This window comes from Salmo trutta, chromosome 16 (assembly GCF_901001165.1).
Source record: "Salmo trutta chromosome 16, fSalTru1.1, whole genome shotgun sequence".
Taxonomy (NCBI): Eukaryota; Metazoa; Chordata; class Actinopteri; order Salmoniformes; family Salmonidae; genus Salmo; species Salmo trutta.
In genome coordinates this window covers 51,359,585-51,378,790 of record NC_042972.1, presented here as the reverse complement: position 1 = coordinate 51,378,790, position 19,206 = coordinate 51,359,585, and the positions used below count along the sequence as shown (strand labels likewise).

Below are 19,206 nucleotides of genomic sequence, written 5' to 3'. Positions count from 1 at the left end.
GGGCTCCTGGGCTACTCCTGAAGCCCACTCCTCGGCTACAATATCCGGACCCCTTCTACTGCCGGTACGGGGCACGGAACCCCACCGATCCTTCACGACTGGAATACCGACATAATCTGCCCGAGGATCCCAACAGACCCCTCAGGCGTGACGTCCCCTGAAGGCCCATTCTGCTAACCGCGTCCTGCTAGCTATCTAGAGTATATTGGACTGTTAGCTGATCCACTGGCCAGTTTCTTGGACCACTATACCCATTTTGCCAATTGGACTTGGACCCCTCTGCTACTTGGAACTCTACTTATTCCACGACTGGTCTATCGACGTCACCTCACGAGGAGGCATAAAACAGACTTTTCCCCCATCGCGACGTCCCTCTAAGACCCTTATGCTAGCTTGCTAGACCCGGCCTGCTAGCTTGCTAGCACCGGCCTGCTAACTGTCTGAATCGCCGTGTCCCCAGCCAGCCCAACCACTCACTGGACCCATACGATCACTTGGCTATGGATGTCTCTCCCTAATATCAATATGCCTTGTCCATTACTGTCCTGGTTAGTGATTACTGTCTTATTTCACTGTAGAGCCTATAGCCCTGCTCAATATGCCTAAACCAACCACGTTGTTCCACCTCCCACATATGCGATGACATCACCTGGTTTAAACGTCTCTAGAGACTATATCTCTCTCTTCATTACTCAATGCCTAGGTTTACCTCCAATGTACTCTCTTCCTACCATACCTTTGTCTGTACATTATGCCTTGAATCTATGCAATCGTGCAAAGAAACCTGCTCCCTTTACTCTCTGTTCCGAACGTGAAAGACGGCCAGTTCTTATAGCCTTTAGCCGTACCCTTATCCTACTTCACCTCTGTTCCTCTGGTGATGTAGAGGTTAATCCAGGACCTGCAGTGCCTTGCTCCACTCCTACTCCCCAGGTGCTCTCATCTTTTTACTTCTGTAACCGTAAAAGCCTTGGTTTCATGCATGTTAACATTAGAAGCCTACTCCCTAAGTTTGCTTTATTCACTGCTTTAGCACATTCTGCCAACCTGGATGGCTTAGCCGTGTCTGAATCCTGGCTTAGGAAAACCACCACATATTTTCCGTCAAGATAGGACTGCCAAAGGGGGCGGTGTTGTAATCTACTGTAGAGATAGCCAGCAGAGTTCTATCTTCCTATCCAGGTCTGTAACAAAACAATTCGAGCTTCTACTTCTAAAAATTCACCTTTCCAGAAACTGCCCCCAGCTGTGCCCTGGACACCATATGTGAATTGATTGGCCCAATCTATCTTCTGAGCTCATGCTGTTAGATGACCTAAACTGGGACATGCTTAACACCCCGGCCATCCTACAATCTAAGCTTGATGCCCTCAATCTCACACAAATTATCAAAGAACCTACCAGGTACAACCCCAAATCCGTAAACATGGGCACCCTGAAAGATATCATCCTAACTAACTCGCCCTCCAAATACACCTCTGCTGTTTTATACCAAGATATCAGCGATCACTGACTCATTGCCTGCATCCGTAATGGGTCTGCGGTCAAACGACCACCACTCATCACTGTCAAACGCTCCCTAAAACACTTCTGCGAACAGGCCTTTCTAATTGATCTGGCCGGAGTATCCTGGAATGACATTGACCTCATCCCGTCAGTAGAGGATGCCTGGTTATTCTTTAAAAGTGCCTTCCTCACCATCTTAAATAAGCATGCTCCATTCAAAAAATGTAGAACTGTGGCGTTCTGCATTAGCATCGAATAGCCCCCGGGATATGCAACTTTTTAAAGAAGTTAGGAACCAATATACACAGGCAGTTAGGAAAGCTAAGGCTAGCTTTTTCAAACAGAAATTTGCATCCTATAGTACAAACTCAAGAAAGTTCTGGGACACTGTAAGGTCCATGGAGAATAAGAGAACCTCCTCCCAGCTGCCCACTGCACTGAGGCTAGGAAACACTGTCACTACCGATAAATCCACAATAATTGAGAATTTCAATAAGGCTTTTTCTACGGCTGGCCATACGTTCCACCTGGCTACCCCTACCCCGGTCAACAGCACTGCGCTCCCCACAGAAACTCGCCCAACCCTCCCCCACTTCTCCTTCACCCAAATCCAGATAGCTGATGTTCTGAAAGCTGCAAAATCTGGACCCCTACATATCAGCCGGGCTAGACAATCTGGACCCTCTCTTTCTAAAAGTATCTGCCGAAATTATTGCAACCCCTATTACTAGCCTGTTCAACCTCTCTTTCGTATCGTCTGAGATTCCCATAGATTGGAAAGCTACTGCGGTCATCCCCCTCTTCAAATGGGGAGACACTCTAGACCCAAACTGCTACAGACCTATATCTATTCTACCCTGCCTTTCTAAGGTCTTTGAAAGCGAAGTTAACAAACAGATTACCGACCATTTCGAATCTCACCGTGCCTTCTCCGCTATGCAATCTTGTTTCAGAGCTGGTCATGGGTGCACCTCAGCCATGCTCAAGGTCCTGAATAATATCATAACCGCCATCGATAAGAGACCGCGTGGTATAGAGGTCCTGGATTGCAGGAAGCTTGGCCCCAGTGATGTACTGGGCAGTACGCACTACCCTCTGTAGTACCTTGCGGTCGGAGGCCGAGCAGCTGCCATACCAGGCAGTGATGCAACTAGTCAGGATGCTCTCTCTGGTGCAGCTCTAGAACCTTTTGAAGATCTGAGGACCCATGGCAAATCTTTTCAGTCTCCTGAAGGGGAATAGGTTTTGTCTTGCCCTCTTCACGACAGTCTTGGTGTGCTTGGAACATGTTAGTTTGTTGGTGATGTGGACACCAAGGAACTTGAAGCTCTCAACCTGTTCCATTACAGCCCCGTCAATCAGAATGGGGGCGTGCTCAGTCCTCCTTTTCTTGTAGTCCACAATCATCTCCTTTGTCTTGAGCACGTTGATTGAGAGGTTGTTGTCTTGGCACCACACTGTCAGGTCTCTGACCTCCTCCCTACAGGCTGTCTCGTTGTTGTTGGTGATCAGGCCTACCACTGTTGTGTCATCGGCAAACTTAATGATGGTGTTGGAGTCGTGCCTGGCCGTGCAGCCATGAGTGAACAGGGAGTACAGGAGGGGACTGAGCACACACCCCTGAGGGGCCCCCGTGTTGAGGGTCAGCATGGCGGATGTGTTGTTACCTACTCTTACCTAGAGGCGAAAGAAACGCACGCCTATTTAGACGAGGTGCTGGCTAGTGGAGTAGAACACTTGAAAAATTAAACGGGAGACGCACACTCTAGGAGCTCAGATGCAATAATTTAATAACCAACGTTTTGACAGACAAGCTGTCTTCATCAGGGTATACCCTTACCACCTGGGGGCAGCCCATCAGGAATTCCAGTATCCAGTAGCAGAGGGAGGTGTTTAGTCCCAGAGTCTTTAGCTTAGTGATGAGCTTTGAGGGCACTATGGTATTGAATGCTGAGCTGTAGTCAATGAACCTTATTCTCACATAGGTGTTCCTTTTGTCCAGGTGTGAAAGGGCAGTGTGGAGTGCAATAGAGATTGCATCAACCGTGGATCTGTTGGGGCGGTATGCAAATTGGAGTGGGTCTAGGGCAGGGGTCGGCAACCCAAAATGTTGAAAGAGCCATATTGGACCAAAAAAACAAATCTGTCTGGAGCCGCAAAAAATGAAAAGCCTTATATAAGCCTTATAATGAAGGCAACACATGCTGTAAGTGTCTATATTAGCTATATTAGCCTACTATCAAAATGATAAGTATTGCAACCCCTATTACTATCAAAATGATAAGTAGGCTACAAATACATAATGAGCATTCATGATTAAACGTTAATTTTACCTGCAGCGCATCCTGGAGCGAATGACGCACCACGTGACTACTCTGCTTTACGATGGTGCTTTAAGTTTAACTTCCATTATAATATTAATGTATTATGTTTAGTTGCATTGATGAATTATAGAAATACAATACAGAAATCAGATTTTTGATGTCATTTTTATTTTAGGATTCGAAAAAACAACAACAAAATGTGCAACGTGCATAATAGGCCTCCTGTAATTTCAGACCTCCCCATGGAAATAAAATGCGGTCCTTTTCAATCCTCAATAATACGATACAATCCTCTTCTTTTTTCCCCCTTATCTGGGCAACAGACAGAGTGCCTTTTGAAAAGGTAAAGTATATAAAATTAAAATAATACAGTTTAAGTTCGATTTCTGTGCATTATCCTCTTCTCTTTAGTTTTCTGCAAATGTGCAGCAGCACCCTCTTCTCTTTTGACACGCACAATCCAATGCAGCCATCCTCGGACCTGAGCAACAAAACACAATAATATCCCTATGTGTCATTCCAAATATATACTGACAAAAATCAGAAATCACTTTATAAAAAGAGCCACTTTGTTACTAAATATGCGCCTATGACAGGATTATGTTCTTACCCGTTTAATGTGACTTCTGTTTTCGGACATCACTGGACAGCTTCTCAACATCGGGCATGTAAGATGTAACTTTAATCTTCACGCAGGACTGCAAGCTCTCATCTGTGAGGCGGGAGCGGTATTTGGATTTTATGTAGTTCATGTTTGAGAATATCTGCTCGCACAGGTATGTTGATCCAAAGATGGATAATACTCCAAATGCATATTTCTTCATGTTCCTATAACTGTCAGGAAGAATGGAAATGTCTTTCCACGTTACTCTTTTTGTTATTTGATAACTTCTCATTACAAAGCAAACATGCAGGCAATCCTTCCGCATTGGCAATGAAAGCAAATGATTCGGTCCAAGAACTGTGGAATCCTCTGTTCTCCTCAGCTATCTTTCTCTTTTTCCCTTTGGGATCCATGGCCCATGACACACCCGCCAGTTTGTTTGCAACAGCCACCTGTCTGGCACTACGCCGAGCTGAAAGAAACGTGTGTCGCAGGCTATGTTGACAGAAATGTTGAAATTAAATATTTATTATACACATTTTTACAGCATTGGATAATAAATTATATTAAAACAAAAAATATATTCACACCATCTTTTTCCATTTTCATATTTTTGAAAAAGCTCCAGGGAGCCACTAGGGCGGCACTAAAGAGCCGCGGGTTTCCGACCCCCGGTCTAGGGTTTCTGGGATAATGGTGTTGATGTGAGCCATGACCAGCCTTTCAAAGCATTTCATGGCTACAGACGTGAGTGTTACGGGTCGGTAGTCATTTAGGCAGGTTACCTTAATGTTCTTGGACACAGGGACTATGGTGGTCTGCTTGAAACATGTTGGTATTACAGACTCAGACAGGGAGAGGTTGAAAATGTCAGTGAAGACACTTGCCAGTTGGTCAGCGCATGCTCGGAGTACACGTCCTGGTAATCTGTCTGGCCCTGCGGCCTTGTGAATGTTGACCTGTTTAAAGATCTTACTCACATCGCTGCGGAGAGCGGCGGAGAGCGTGATCACACAGTCGTCCGGAACAGCCGATGCTCTCATGCATGTTTTAGTGTTACTTGGCCCGAAGCGAGCATAGAAGTAATTTAGCTCATCTCGTAGGCTCGTATCACTGGGCAGCTCTCGACTGTGCTTCTCTTTGTATTCTGTAATAGTTTGCAAGCCCTGCCACATCCAACAAGCGTCAGAGCCGGTGTAGTTATTGTTATTGTTATTCTTATTGTGTTACTTTTTATTATTATTATTATTTAGCTCAGTGCAGATGTTGTCTGTTATCCATGGCTTCTGGTTGGGGTATGTACGTACTAGAGGTCGACCGATTATGATTTTTCAATGCCTATACTGATACCGATTATTGGAGGACCAAAAAAAAACGATACCGATTAATCGGACAATCTCCATGGTCAGATTTGCCAAATGGAGGGCGAGGGAGAGCTTTGTACGCGTCTCTGTGTGTGGAGTAAAGGTGATCTTGAGTTTTTTCCCCTCTGATCGCACATTCAACATGCTTGTAGAAATGAGGTAAAACAGATTTAAGTGCCGGCATCAATTTGTGGTGGTAAATAGACAACTACGAAGAATATAGATGAAAACTATCTTGGTAGAAAGTGTGGTCTACAGCTTATCATGAGATACTCTACCTCAGGCGAGCAAAACCTCGAGACTTCCTTAGATATTGTGCACCAGCTGTTGTTTACAAATATACCTAGACCGCCACTGTTTGTCTTACCAGAGGCTGCTGTTCTATCCTGCCGATACAGTATGTAACCCGCGAGCTGTATGTTATTCATGTCGTCTTTCAGCCACGACTCGGGGAAACATAAGATATTACAGTTTTTAATGTCCTGTTGGTAAGATATACGTGCTTGTAGTTCGTCCACTTTATTATCCAGCGATTGTACGTTGGCCAATAGTACCGATGGCAAAGGCAGATTAGCCATTCATCGCTGGATCCGTACAAGGCACCCTGATCTCCTTCCGCGATATCTCCATCTTTTTCTCCTACGAATGCCTGGGATGAGAGCCTTGTCAGTTGTCTGGAGTAAATTCCTCTCGTTCGAATCAAAGAAAAAGTCTTTGTCCAGTTTAAGGCAAGTAATCGCTGTTCTGATGTCCAGAAGCTCTTTTCGGTCATAAGAGAAGGTAACAGCAACATTATGAACAAAATAAGTTACAAACAATGCGAAAAACAAACAAAATAGCGCGGTTGGTTAAGAGCCCATAAAATGGCAGCCATCCCCTCCACCACCATTACTCATTTGTTTTCCCATTTGCTTTGTTGGTAATGCTTACAATTGGATCAAAACTCTAGAAGTTGCAGATATCCCACTCTGGATGAACTTGTGGATAACATTTTTATGTCTCTGTGTCCAGTATGAAGGAAGTTTGAGGTAGTTTCGCAAGCCAATGCTAACTAGTGTTAGCGCAATGACTGGAAGTCTATGGGTATCCGCTAGCATACTATTATTGCCAAAATCCCGAAGTATCCCTTTCCCTTTAAGGTTACACTTTTTTGGGGATATATGGTATTTAAGTTGCCTGTCTAACAAATCCATTTGCTCTCCTCCAAATGTTTTTTAAATTAAAGTTAATTGATGTCCCCATTCTTCTATAATTTACTGTAAGTGAGGCTTCCCATTATTACAGAATGGATCACCACGGAAACTCTGTAGTCATTCAACCATCTTGTTCCGACACAGCGTTTCTAAAGCCTGCCACTTTGCTCACCTGCTGAAGGGGCATATGCTCAGGTGATGAGGTCACCAATTTCCCATCTGTCTTTTTATGTAAAAACCATGGACGCAAACCAAGCAACCATCTACCCCCCAAACACAAGTCACCAGTAAATCTTCCAATTTAGGTGTTCAGATTAAGGCTTTCGTGGAAGTAGAGATGGTGTTGTCTTTTTAATTTATTTCCCTTATCTTGGAATTACATGTACAAAGAATGTATATGCTGTCATTCTCTGGCAAGCTAAAATCAGGGCCTGTCAGTAGGCTATGCTGGAGGACCACATCGGCATACCATCAGCTGTGATAATACAGTATACTGTATGTGTGGTAAATATTCCTCCCCATCCCAACTCCGTTATCAATACCAGAACGACCTTTACCGGGCAAGCATGACTCTATTAGTGTCTACAGTTTAAGGTTGAATTTATTTGCACCAAATAAAATAAGTGATAAACAACAACACAGATAAAAACAAAGAAAGAAAGAAATAAAAAACGGTGTGCAGGAGTGGTTGGAAGCCTAAGGGCTTATGTAAAAACCACACCACAAAAACACTATATACAAAACACAAGTAAAAACATCAAAAAGGTTTGTTAAAACAGATAAAACCCACTAATCATAAAAGTACAAATGAATCGATCAGCAAACACAAAAAAAGCTGAAAAGCAGTATACATTTTATTTAAATGTGTGTGTGCATGTGTGGATGTGAGTGTGTGAGAGTTGAGCTATATGGAGGAGATTACTGAGTTGTTATTGAGGGATGATGAGGTTTTTTGCAATGTGAAGATATGAATTCCAGAGTATGGTACCTCTGTATCTGATAGAGAATTGACTATGTAACGTGTGACAGAGGGGAGGCTAGAGGTTATCGCAGTGTCTTGTGTTATATAGATGGATTTCAGAATTAGCCTGGAAGAATCCATTGAAGGGTTTAGGTAAACTGTCTGGGAGGTATGAGCATTTGTAGATGAAAATGCATAATTGGTGTACATTAATGTTGTAAATAGACAAGATATTGTTTCTTAAACAAAGGTGCAGATGGAGCTAGGTAATTAGAGGTGGTGGCTAGTCTTGCGAATGTCTTTTGTATGATGAGTAATTTGTGGAGGTAAGAGGCGTGTGTACTGGCCCAGACAATATTACAGTAAATTCGATATAGGTAAATTAAGCTACAGAATAGAGTTAGGAAGCAAGCCTGACAAACCACACCACGAATCTTTCTGATGATACCAACAGATTTCATCACTTTGCTGCAGACAAATTGAATAGGATCTTTCCGGTATCGTTTTTCAGCAATTAGAACTCAGAGGAATCTAGTGGATGCAACTTGTGATTTATTTATTTATTTTTTGCAATATTTCTTATTCTTACTAGTGGATACAATAAAGATTTTACATGAAATATCATTTGTTTATCTGGAACCAATCATACAATTTGTCCATGCCTGGGTTGGCTTCATTAATTAGTCAATCAAATTAATTTTCTGATAAAATCAAATTGGTGTCATCAGCAAAGAGAATGGGAAGTATGGTAGAAGACACAGCAGCAAGGACATTGATATAGATTAGGAATAACAAAGGTCCAATGATTGAACCCTGTGGGACGCCACAGGATATCTTGGCCCTGGTAGATGCACAGACATTTGCATAAACAAATTGTTGTCTATCATAAACATAACTATATAACCAATTATATGTATAATCATGAAAAACGAAATATTCGAAAGTCATGTTTCATGATCAACCGTGTCAAACGCTTTGGATAAATCTAAAAAGATGCCAAGAGCGTATTCATTGTTGTTAAGGGCTGTAAATATTTGATTCACAAGTTGCAAAAGAGACATATCAGTGGAGTAGTTTTTACGAAAACCTATTGGTGCTCATATAGAATACAGTGTTGATTTGAAATGTTTCAGCATTCTCTTATACACCAATTTTTCTAGTATTTTAGAAAAACTTGGTGCTGTAGTACAGATATTGTCTGATAATTTGTAAAAGATCTTGGATCTACAGATGTATAGAGGGGGATAACTTTGGCAATTTTCAAATCTTTAGGAACAATACCAGTTTGCATAGATTTGGTGAAAATATACGTTAGAGGCTCAGTGATCGAGGAAGACACTGATTTCACCAGAAGCACCAATCTCATCATGACCTGCTGCTGATATCTTTAAGTTACCAATTACCTCCATCACCTCCATTACATTGGCTCCCGAGTGGCGTAGCGATCTAAGGCACTGCATTTCAGTGATAGAGGCGTTACTACAGACCCTGGTTTGATTCCAGGCTGTGTCACAAGCGTCCGTGATTGGGAGTCCCATAGTGTGGCGCACAATTGGTCCATCGTTGTCCGGGTTAGGGTTTGGCCGTGGTAGGCCGTCATTGTAAATAAGAATTTGTTAACTGACTTGCTTAGTTAAATAAAGGTGAAATAAAAAGACATCATGAGGATCAAACTGAAGCAGAGAATGGAAATGTCCCTTATTGTAATCCAAGGGATTTCCATCAGTTTCCTCAATTCACAAAAAAAGTTATTAAATTCACATGAAATAACACCAGGATCACTATAGGTCTTATTTCCAACAATAAATTGAGATGGGATAGTTGTAGATCCCTTTTTTTTATTCAACAGTTGATTGATGATTCTGTCTATATTATTTAAGGATTCTGGAATTTCTATTATTAAAATATATTTTTGGGGATCTCCGAAGTAGGTGTGTAAATTTGTTCTTATACTTTTTGTAATTTGCAGAATTCAGGGGAAAAGGATTTGTGAGAAACTTTTTATACATCTTTTTTTTTAACTGAGGATTTTTTGAGACCGGTTGTAACCAAGGTTTCCAGAACCCTTCTGCTGCTCTCTTTTAACTAAGAGGAAGCAATGGTGAAGTACAGAGTTGATCAACATCTTAAAGCGCTCACAATTACTTTTCTTAAATATTGTACATTTAATGCTACTAATCATTCCCATCTATTCATTTCCAGCTGCCAAAGAGAAGTGGAAAATTGTAAAGTGGTCAGAAATGTCAGTATAAAGTATTGCTGTATTAGGCACATTATTGAAAGAAGTTGTCAAAATTTGATAAATAAGGGTCATCATCATTATCAATCAAATCCAAGGTTCATGCAAGGATATCAATGCAACTACCAATGTCAGAATCGGCTAGCCGATAGATGCATCCGATTACCACTTTCTTACCACAAGAAAATGAATAGGGGTGCATTTCTATGAAAGGAGATTCAACATCAATGTCATCAGATGTGAGTGTGAGGTCCTCTCTTACAAAAAGTTGAAAATGTTTACGGTCAAAAATGGACACTCCTCCAACTCGAGGTTCTACAGTGGTGAACAGCATGATAAGGAGACATGTCATACAGCGTGGTTGTCTCTTCAGTCAAAAAATGTTTCTGAAAGGGCAACAATGGAAAATTCATGACTGAGAGAAGACAGATAATGAACAATGTGGTCATGATTGTTAGGAAGACTGCGGACATTCAAATGAAAGGTCGAAAACAAGCTTGTCTTGGAATTAGATACTGCTATACAGGTTGTTAAATTGCGTAACATTTTAGTAATCACAAGTGATAGAATTATTTCTAGTAAGTTTCAGGAAATTTGAATCTGGATCAACACAATCATTCAATTTATCGTTTGCTTCATTAATATCTAACGGGTTAAAGATCTTGTTATCAGGGTTGATATCTTCCCGACTAAGAAAGATATACAGTCGGATTCAACCAGAGAGTGGAACAGAAACATAGAAATGCATGCCTCCAAAACAACCACACATTTTTGTTAGTTTTATCAATAGGGGTGCACTTCCAATGGAATGCACATTGAGACAGTTCACATAACACCACTGCAGACTTCAGAGGGTTATGACATTTAGAGCAATGTGTGTTTTTGGTCATGAGGTTAGGTGGAACAGTTGGATAGGGGAAACAGTTTGAGTTGCACAAAAGGGAATATACTGCTGCGGATAAAGTTTGGAATTGCACAATTTCATGTGTACAACATCTAAAGACCTGCATCACAATACTGAGAGCTTTTGGCATTTCTAAAAGGACATAATTGGGTGTTTTTGGAGCGTTTGTTGGAGCGTATGTTTTTCAGGACCCCCATACTGCACAATGAGGATAAGGAAGTCATTCCGCTGTTTGGGGTGTTTATCAAAAATAAGTGAAATCACAAAAAAGTGTTCTGGACCCTTCTATAACATCTCATTTACATACAAAATGTAGATGTGGTTGTAAAAAATAAAACTTTACCTTTTAAAGAAGCAATTTGGATGTGTACTTGTGTGTGTGTGTGTGCGTACATGTGTGTTGTGTGATGTGTTGTGTGGTGTGAGTGTGAGAGACAGAGGGAGATTGCAGAGCCTGACTCCTACGACAGCGATGGAGGGCTCTGTTCTACAGGGTGTGAATGGACCCATACAACACTGAGTCGGAAGGAGCCCAGTCTGGTTAATAATGCATTGTGTTTTATCATAGAATACAGTAGCTGTAAAAACATTTTTTTTAAAACATACAGCATTTTTGTCACTGATACCCTCTCTGACACCATTATTGGAAGACGTAGAGGGTGATTTACTTCAATGTGTGAATATCATATTTACCAACCAGACTGTATTACGTTTGTCTATAATCTTGGATTGTTAATTTGTAACAAAATTGTGCAATCTCTTCTCTCAGTCTGGCACTCCATTTTGCTCTGTTCAGTTTCCTAAACTGTGAAGAAGTTAATATACATACAGTGCATTCTGAACGTATTCAACCTTAAGTCTTCTTGGGTATGACGCACACCTGCATTTGGGGAGTTTCTCCCATTCTTTCTCTGCAAATCCTCTCAAGCTTTGTCAGGTTGGATGGGTAACATTGCTGCACAGCTATTTTCAGGTCTCTCCAGAGATGTTCGATTGGGTTCAAGTCCGGGCTCTGGCTGGGCCACTCAAGGACATACAGAGACTTGTCCCGAAGCAACTCCTGCATTGTCTTGGCTGTGTGCTTAGGGTCATTGTCCTGTTGGAAGGTGAACCTTCGCCCCAGATCCTGATCGCTCTGGAGCAGGTTTTCAACAAGGATCTCTCTGTACTTTGCTCTGTTCATCTTTCCCTCGATCCTGACTAGTCTCCCTATCCCTGCCGCTGAAAAACATCCTCACAGCACGATGCTGCCACCACCATGCTTCACCGTAGGGATGGTGCCAGGTTTCCTCCAGGCGTGATGCTTGGAATTCAGGCCAAAGAGTTCAATCTTTGTTTCATCAGACCAGAGAAACTTGTTTCTCATGGTCCGAGAGTCCTTTAGGAGCCTTTTAGCAAACTCCAAGCAGGCTGGTATGTACCTTTTACTGAGGAGTGGCTTCCATCTGGCCATTCTACCTTAAAGGCCTGACTGGTGGAGTGCTGCAGAAATGGTTGTGCATCTGGAAGGTTCTCCCATCTCCATAGAGGAACTCTGGAGCTCTGTCAGAGTGACCATCGGGTTCTTGGTCGCCTCCCTGACCAAGGCCCTTCTCCCCTGATTGCTCAGTTTGACCGGGCGGCCAGCTCTAGGAAAAGTCTTGGTGGTTCCAAACTTCTTCCTTTTAAGAATGATGGAGGCCACTGTGTTCTTGTGGACCTTCAATGCTGCAGAAATGTTTTGGAACCCTTTCCCAGATCTGTGCCTTGACACAATCCTCTCTCGGTGCTCTATGGACAATTCCTTCGACCTCATGGCTTGGTTTTTGCTCTGATATGCACTGTCAACTGTGGGACCTTATAGAAATGTGTGTGCTTTTACAAATCATGTCCAATCAATTGAATTTACCACAGGTGGACTCCAATCAAGTTGGAAACAGGATGCACCTGAGCTCAATTTCGATTCTCATAGCAAAGGGTCTGAATACTTATGTAAATAATGTATTTCTGTTTTTTACTTTTAATACATTTTCAAAAATGTATAATAACCTGTTTTCACTTTGTCATTATGGGGTATTGTGTGTAGATTTAAACATTTAATTTAATCCATTTTAGAATAAGGCTGTAATGTAACAACATTTTGAAACAGTCAAGGGGTCTGAATACTTTCCGAATGCACTGTATTTAACCTTCCTCAGACTCTCAAACCCCTCCAAGGACAGACTGTCCACCTTCCATCTCAGACCCTTTCTATTCAGGAATATACCTATCCAACTACAGCCATGCAACCCTTTTTGGCAACCCTTTTGATCCTGTCTGTTCTCTGTTGCTGACTGCCACCCTCGTCCGTGCCTGTCAGAGAGAAGACAGCACAGCCTTTTCTGGGTAATGGGATGTACAGGGGGCTAGTGATGGGGGAAGGATGTGAGGGAAGGTAAAGGCTGGATAAACACACCTCGGCTACAGAGGAACAGGGCTGTTAAATCAACTTCAGGTGGCTGATAAAAGGATCTCAATTGAATCCCAGCAAGAGCTGCTCCCAGCTGCCTGCCGGATAGATAGATTCCCAGGCATTGGCAGCCAGCAGCAGCAGCAGCGGGACTGGACCCAAAAGATTGATGGGGATGGAGGAAGCCCTTTCTCTTCTCTTCCCCCTCTCTCCCATCCATCCCCAAGTGGTTCCCAGGGGGGAGTGTGGCTTTTTTGGGCCCATCAACAGTGTGATATCTGTTTCAAAATGCAATCTGATGGACCCGCGAGTGGAGTGGGGAGCATTCGTTTTACCTGAGCACAGATGACGAGGCACAGGCAGGCCAAGCACAAGAGGTTCACTGGGTTGTGTCATTGACTCCCCAAAACAATAACCCAATAATGAGTGCTATATTAATAATAAGGTGTGCTGTGAACTACACCATGACTCTGGTGTTATAATTAGTCTGATTCTCCCAGTTGTAAAGTCCTGAACCAACGTACTCTGTGGCAGAGCATCAGAAGTGAGAGGAATGTTGTTATGCATGTAGGTCATGTTCCCATCTGCCTTAATCACTGGCTATATATAATCTGCTTCAGAGAGACGTTTAGTCTTCTCTCCTGTGTTGAGTGTCTTTCTGAGACATTTAAAGCAACAAGGTATCACATCTCACTTCAGTATTCAACGTTTGTCCAGGGGGAGGATAAATGTAGAATTTTGACAGTTAAGTTTGGGCATTCATTGCGACTGGTTAAGGTAAGGATTAAGGTTTGGGATAGGGTTAAACCAGAAAACAATTAAATCAGTGCCTAACACTGGGACTGAATCTGCAATCCTCGGAGCCGGATCCCACTTGATGGTAGTAGAGCCCAACAGTGGAGGTGTCATAATACCCATAAAACTTAGCGGTCAAACAGGGAAATGGTTCCAATTGTTTTTCCACCCTTCATTTTTCCCATAGGGAATTTTAGAAACACTTAAAATAAGGGCTGTGTTTCATGTAGGCTTACCCTGGCGTGGCGTTTCGATAACCGTGTAAATCTCTCTAGGAGAAGGTGACTATTATCAATATACAGTATGCGGCTTTATTTACTCTCAGATTCGAAAATGCTAATTAGCATCAAAGTAGACATCATGCAAGAATACAATTCCCTGCCAGCTCCTGCACATCATCTCTATCTGACGCCTTTGCTAACAGGTATTGTGTTAATTTAAAACTTGCACAAAACAGTTCACAGAATTGTCAATTTAAAGAAATGTTGCCAATTTATTCATTACAAAATTTAGCTAACATTAGATATTTAATCCAGAGATTCTTACCTTTGCCTCGATTCAGCAGTCTCGTCCAGATCATCATGGCATTTGTAATTCTTTATGATACAAAAGCTGAAGAACATACTCACATCCAGGTACTTTCCGCAGGGGCTGGAGTTGTAGACAAACTCATGGAAAACAGAAAGGAAAACGCTGCACACTGCTGCTCATGCTCACAGGTGATATTTATTTATAACAACGTTTTGACCCTTAGGTCTTCATCAGGCATCCATATACCAGGTGGGGGTGGAATGTCCTATATATAGGGTCAGTTCAGTGACATCACTTCCTGAAACAGGAGGTTAAAAAGGTATGAGATAGGTTCACAATATTAACATTCAATGTATCAAAATATATGAGCATACACAAGGAATGTGATCAATATTTACAATAATATACATACACATACAATATTCAATTAGGATTAAAAAAAAAAAAAGATTTGAACATATTGAAACTATAAAAACAGTTTCAAGTCAAACTCCTCATTAAGGCCAAGAGGATCTGTGGATAGAGAAAGATTCCCTTTGAGGAAGTTTCCTCTCAATGTCCCCTCCCCTGTGTGACATCTTGACCATTTCTATTCCAATGTATCTCAGAGAGCTAATTGGATGTCCAGCTTGTACAAAATGAACAGCAACCAGATTTGTTGTCTCACCTGTCCGTATATTGCTGCGGTGCTCACTGATCCATGTCTTAAGGCTTCTACGGGTTTTCCCTATGTTAGACAGACCACAAGGACATTTCAACATGTAAATAACATTGGTGGACATGCAGGTAAAATTATCTTAAATCTTTGTTCTGTGCGGGGGTGGGTAAATTAGTTGCATTTATACGTGAAGCTGCATTGAGCACATTGGCCACATTTGCAATTACCCTCCGTAACCTTGTCCAAGAAAGTTTCCCTTTTCTCTGGTGGGTAATCAGATTTAACCACAATATCTCTCACGTTTGGGGGTCTTTTAAAGATCATACGTGGGGGATATTTAAAAATGGGTTGAAATTGTGGGTCAGAGTCAATAATGTATCAGTGCTTCCTGATAATGATCTTAAATGCCTTCCCCAATGGTGAGTATCAGGTGAAGCATGATAGGACATGTCCTGCTTTTTCTTTAACTTTTGGTTGAAGGCTTTCCAACTGTGTTAGTCCTTCAAAATGATCATTGGCATGTTTTACCCAATTGTCTTTGTACCTCCTTTCCTTAAACCTTTGTGTTGAGGTCCGTGGTCTGCCTCTAATAAGAAGTATCAGAGCTGCATATTCTTCTGATGCGCCTGAATTGACTTATAGGGAGACTTTTAATGTGGACGTGGATGAAAGCTGTCACCTCTAAGGAGGGTATTTTTGTCCGCAGGTTTCCTAAAGAGATCTGTAGAGAGGGAGGTTTTGTCATTAATAACCATCACATCAGGAAAACTGATTTGTGATAGGTCATGGTTAATGGGGAAGTGAAGGTGTTCATTCATCGAGTTTAGATAAGCATGGAATTCTAAAAGTTCTTCCTGTGCCCCTGTATAGATCACAAAAATGTCATCCAAATATCTCAGAATTGGGAGAATATTGGAGAGACAGGGGTTAAGGTCTGAATTCAGCACCACCTGTTTTTCAAACGTTCCTAGCTATAGGTTAGCATAATGAGGAGCCTTAGTGCTCCCCATCGCTGTCCCTTTGGTCTGGAGGAAAATGTCTCCTCCGAAGAGAAAATAGTTGGAGGTTAGTACCAGTTCAGCCAAGTCCACAATACAATTGGTGCTGGGTAGAGCATTAGGGGGACGCTCATTGAGGTAGAACATGAGGGCCTCTAGGTCGCCCTGATAGGGGATGTTAGTATATACTGGTGAAATCAAAAGTACACAGAATAGAATTTTCAGGTATATGGTCCACAGATTCCAAAAGATTAATAAAATCAATAGAGTCTCTAGTATACGTGGGGAGGGAGATCGCCCAGGGTTTCACAGTATGGTCTACAAAAGTAGAGATATTCTCTGTCAGAGATCCGTTACCTCTCACAATGGGCCTGCCTGGTATAGGTGGTGTCATGCTCTTGTGAACTTTGGGTAGCGTGTATATGACAGGTGTGGTTGGGCAATCAACTTTCATATACTCATATTCTGTCTTTGTAATTTCCCCTTCATTCAAGGATTTAGACAAGTTGTCATGGATCAGAGACTTGAATTGATTAGTAGGGTCCTTTGGGAGTCTTTTGTAAAATGGATCATCACTAAGTTGTCTCAGGATTTCTTTTTCATAGTCTGCTGCATTTAGTATCACTAATGCACCTCCTTTGTCGGCAGGTTTTATAATCATACTGGAGGGGGGGGCTAGTGACTCCTTGTGGCGGGTTGGGCGCCTGCAAGCTGAATTCGGTTGTCAGATTGCAATTGGAAATCATGAAATTGGGGAGAAAAGGGAAGTAAAATTATAAACATAAAAAAAACATAAAGAGTGTCGTCTTCTACCAGAGACAAGCGGCATGCTGCGTCTGTCTGGGTTCTACGTTGGTCATAGATGTTTTGTTTATGCAAATGAGGTGAATTGCCTTTTTGACCATTGATCCCCATGGCACTGAGACACTGAGCTGAGTGAACGTGACAGCCTTTAGCCAGGGGTGGGGAAAGAAAACCAATCATCTCATGGTTAGTTATGATGAAAGCCAATATACATTTTAGTCATTTAGCAGACACTCTTATCCAGAGCGACTTACAGTAGTGAATGCATACATTTCATACATCATTTTTTTCCTTCTCCGTACTGGTCCCCCGTGGGAATCAAACCCACAACCCTGGCGTTGCAAACACCATGCTCTACCAACTGAGCCACACGGGACTATATGGCATGAATGAAGTGGAATCAAAGGGAATGAGTGAGTGGAAATAGAAGGTGGAAGGTGTGGATTGGTCAAAAGCAATCTGTGAATGGCTTTATTTCTTTCATGTCTTCGTGAACGGCATACACCATTGGTAAATAATTCAGTGTATCGGTAGCTAGATGAAACACAATGTTTTATAAGCACAAGGAAGAAGTTTCACCTTGATCATTAGGGGGATGAGACAAAGCTAAATGATCCGTGATGGCAACCTGCCTTCAAATGGAATTAATGGTGCGTTTTGCTGCCCTACAGCCTCGCGGATCAGAATGAGCAAGCCTAGTAGGAAATTAAAAATATTCCCTTTATCTGGCCAAGAAACTTGGAGCCAATTTCCCAACACAGGGCTCTTTAATGGCGACCTTTCTAACGATAGCTGTGGAATTTAATTTAACTCAGTCCGAGGTTCATTTAGCACCTAAACTCATTTTAAAATAATTATACATACAGACGATAGCTGTGTCTGACTGGAATCTGTGGCCCGTGGCCTGCTGCTCTCCACTTTCTCCTCACTCAGGCTTGGCGCTATGGACCTACGACTTGTAAACCTTACCATACACACATACACATGCACACACACCTGCCATCCCCTCAGTCACCACACGGTCAGCCGGACAAAGAAGAGGTCAGCAATTTCTATTAACAGGACATTTTCATAGTTGGAAGGTCGACATGATATAGTATTCTACGGTCACAAAATACATCTTGACCATAGTAAGCTGATAGGTAATACAGTTCATATGCATTGATGTACTTCACAAAGATACAATACCTGTGGTACCAACATGCTACTGTTCATGGTAAAAGCACCAGCAGGTTGGCCTCCTTAGCTATCTCCTCCATCCGTTTACAGTGTCTGAGTCGGTGAGAGACAAGATGGGGTTAATGTATTCAGATTGCTGATGGAGGTAATGAGGGTTTGCTTTGTGTTGCATGCAAAATTGGGCCAGAGACCGATGGATTTTCAGACCTTCAGTGGGAATGAATGGGGAACGTTTCCCATCTCCTCAAAAGTATATCTGCCGTTGTGAATGTAGACTCCACTCTGTGAGGCACATCAATCTGCAGGTTGACCCTGGTAAAACCAAAATGTCTGTGTACGCTATCCCTGATGCAGTAAAACATTTTAAACATTGAATAAGGAAGTAAGCTTTATGCGACATTTTTGAGTGCCAACCCATTGTACCTCTTTGTTTGATTGAATGTAAGATCAGCTGTGCTCTCACTGTAGATGCTTGTTGGCTTGGTGAGACAGGCAGAGGTCATGCCAGAGACTGGGATGAAGGAGGGAGTTAACTGTACTGTAAACAGCCAGATGGGGACCAATTATATCCCCATTCAGTCAGTTCAGAGAGATAAATTGAATATCAGTTCATTGGATTTCAATGTATCAATTGAAATCACCCATTATTTCTCTGTGTGGACTGTTCAATTCATGAAGAACTTCCTCGAGTTGAAATTGAATTGAGCCCAACCCTGGC

The 19,206-nt window shown here is 42.1% G+C and overlaps 1 protein-coding gene and 1 long non-coding RNA gene across 5 annotated transcripts in view; one reads left to right on the top strand and one right to left on the bottom strand.

Moving 5' to 3' along the window:
• Positions 1 to 19,206, top strand: part of LOC115150986 (potassium voltage-gated channel subfamily D member 3-like) — a 115,534-nt gene that overhangs the window by 5,598 nt on the left and 90,730 nt on the right. The window lies entirely within an intron of this gene.
• Positions 4,247 to 4,712, bottom strand: LOC115150987 (uncharacterized). Its single transcript, XR_003867187.1, has 2 exons — positions 4,441 to 4,712; positions 4,247 to 4,311 (listed from the first exon to the last, which is right to left on the bottom strand). It is a non-coding gene; the product is annotated as an uncharacterized LOC115150987 (long non-coding RNA).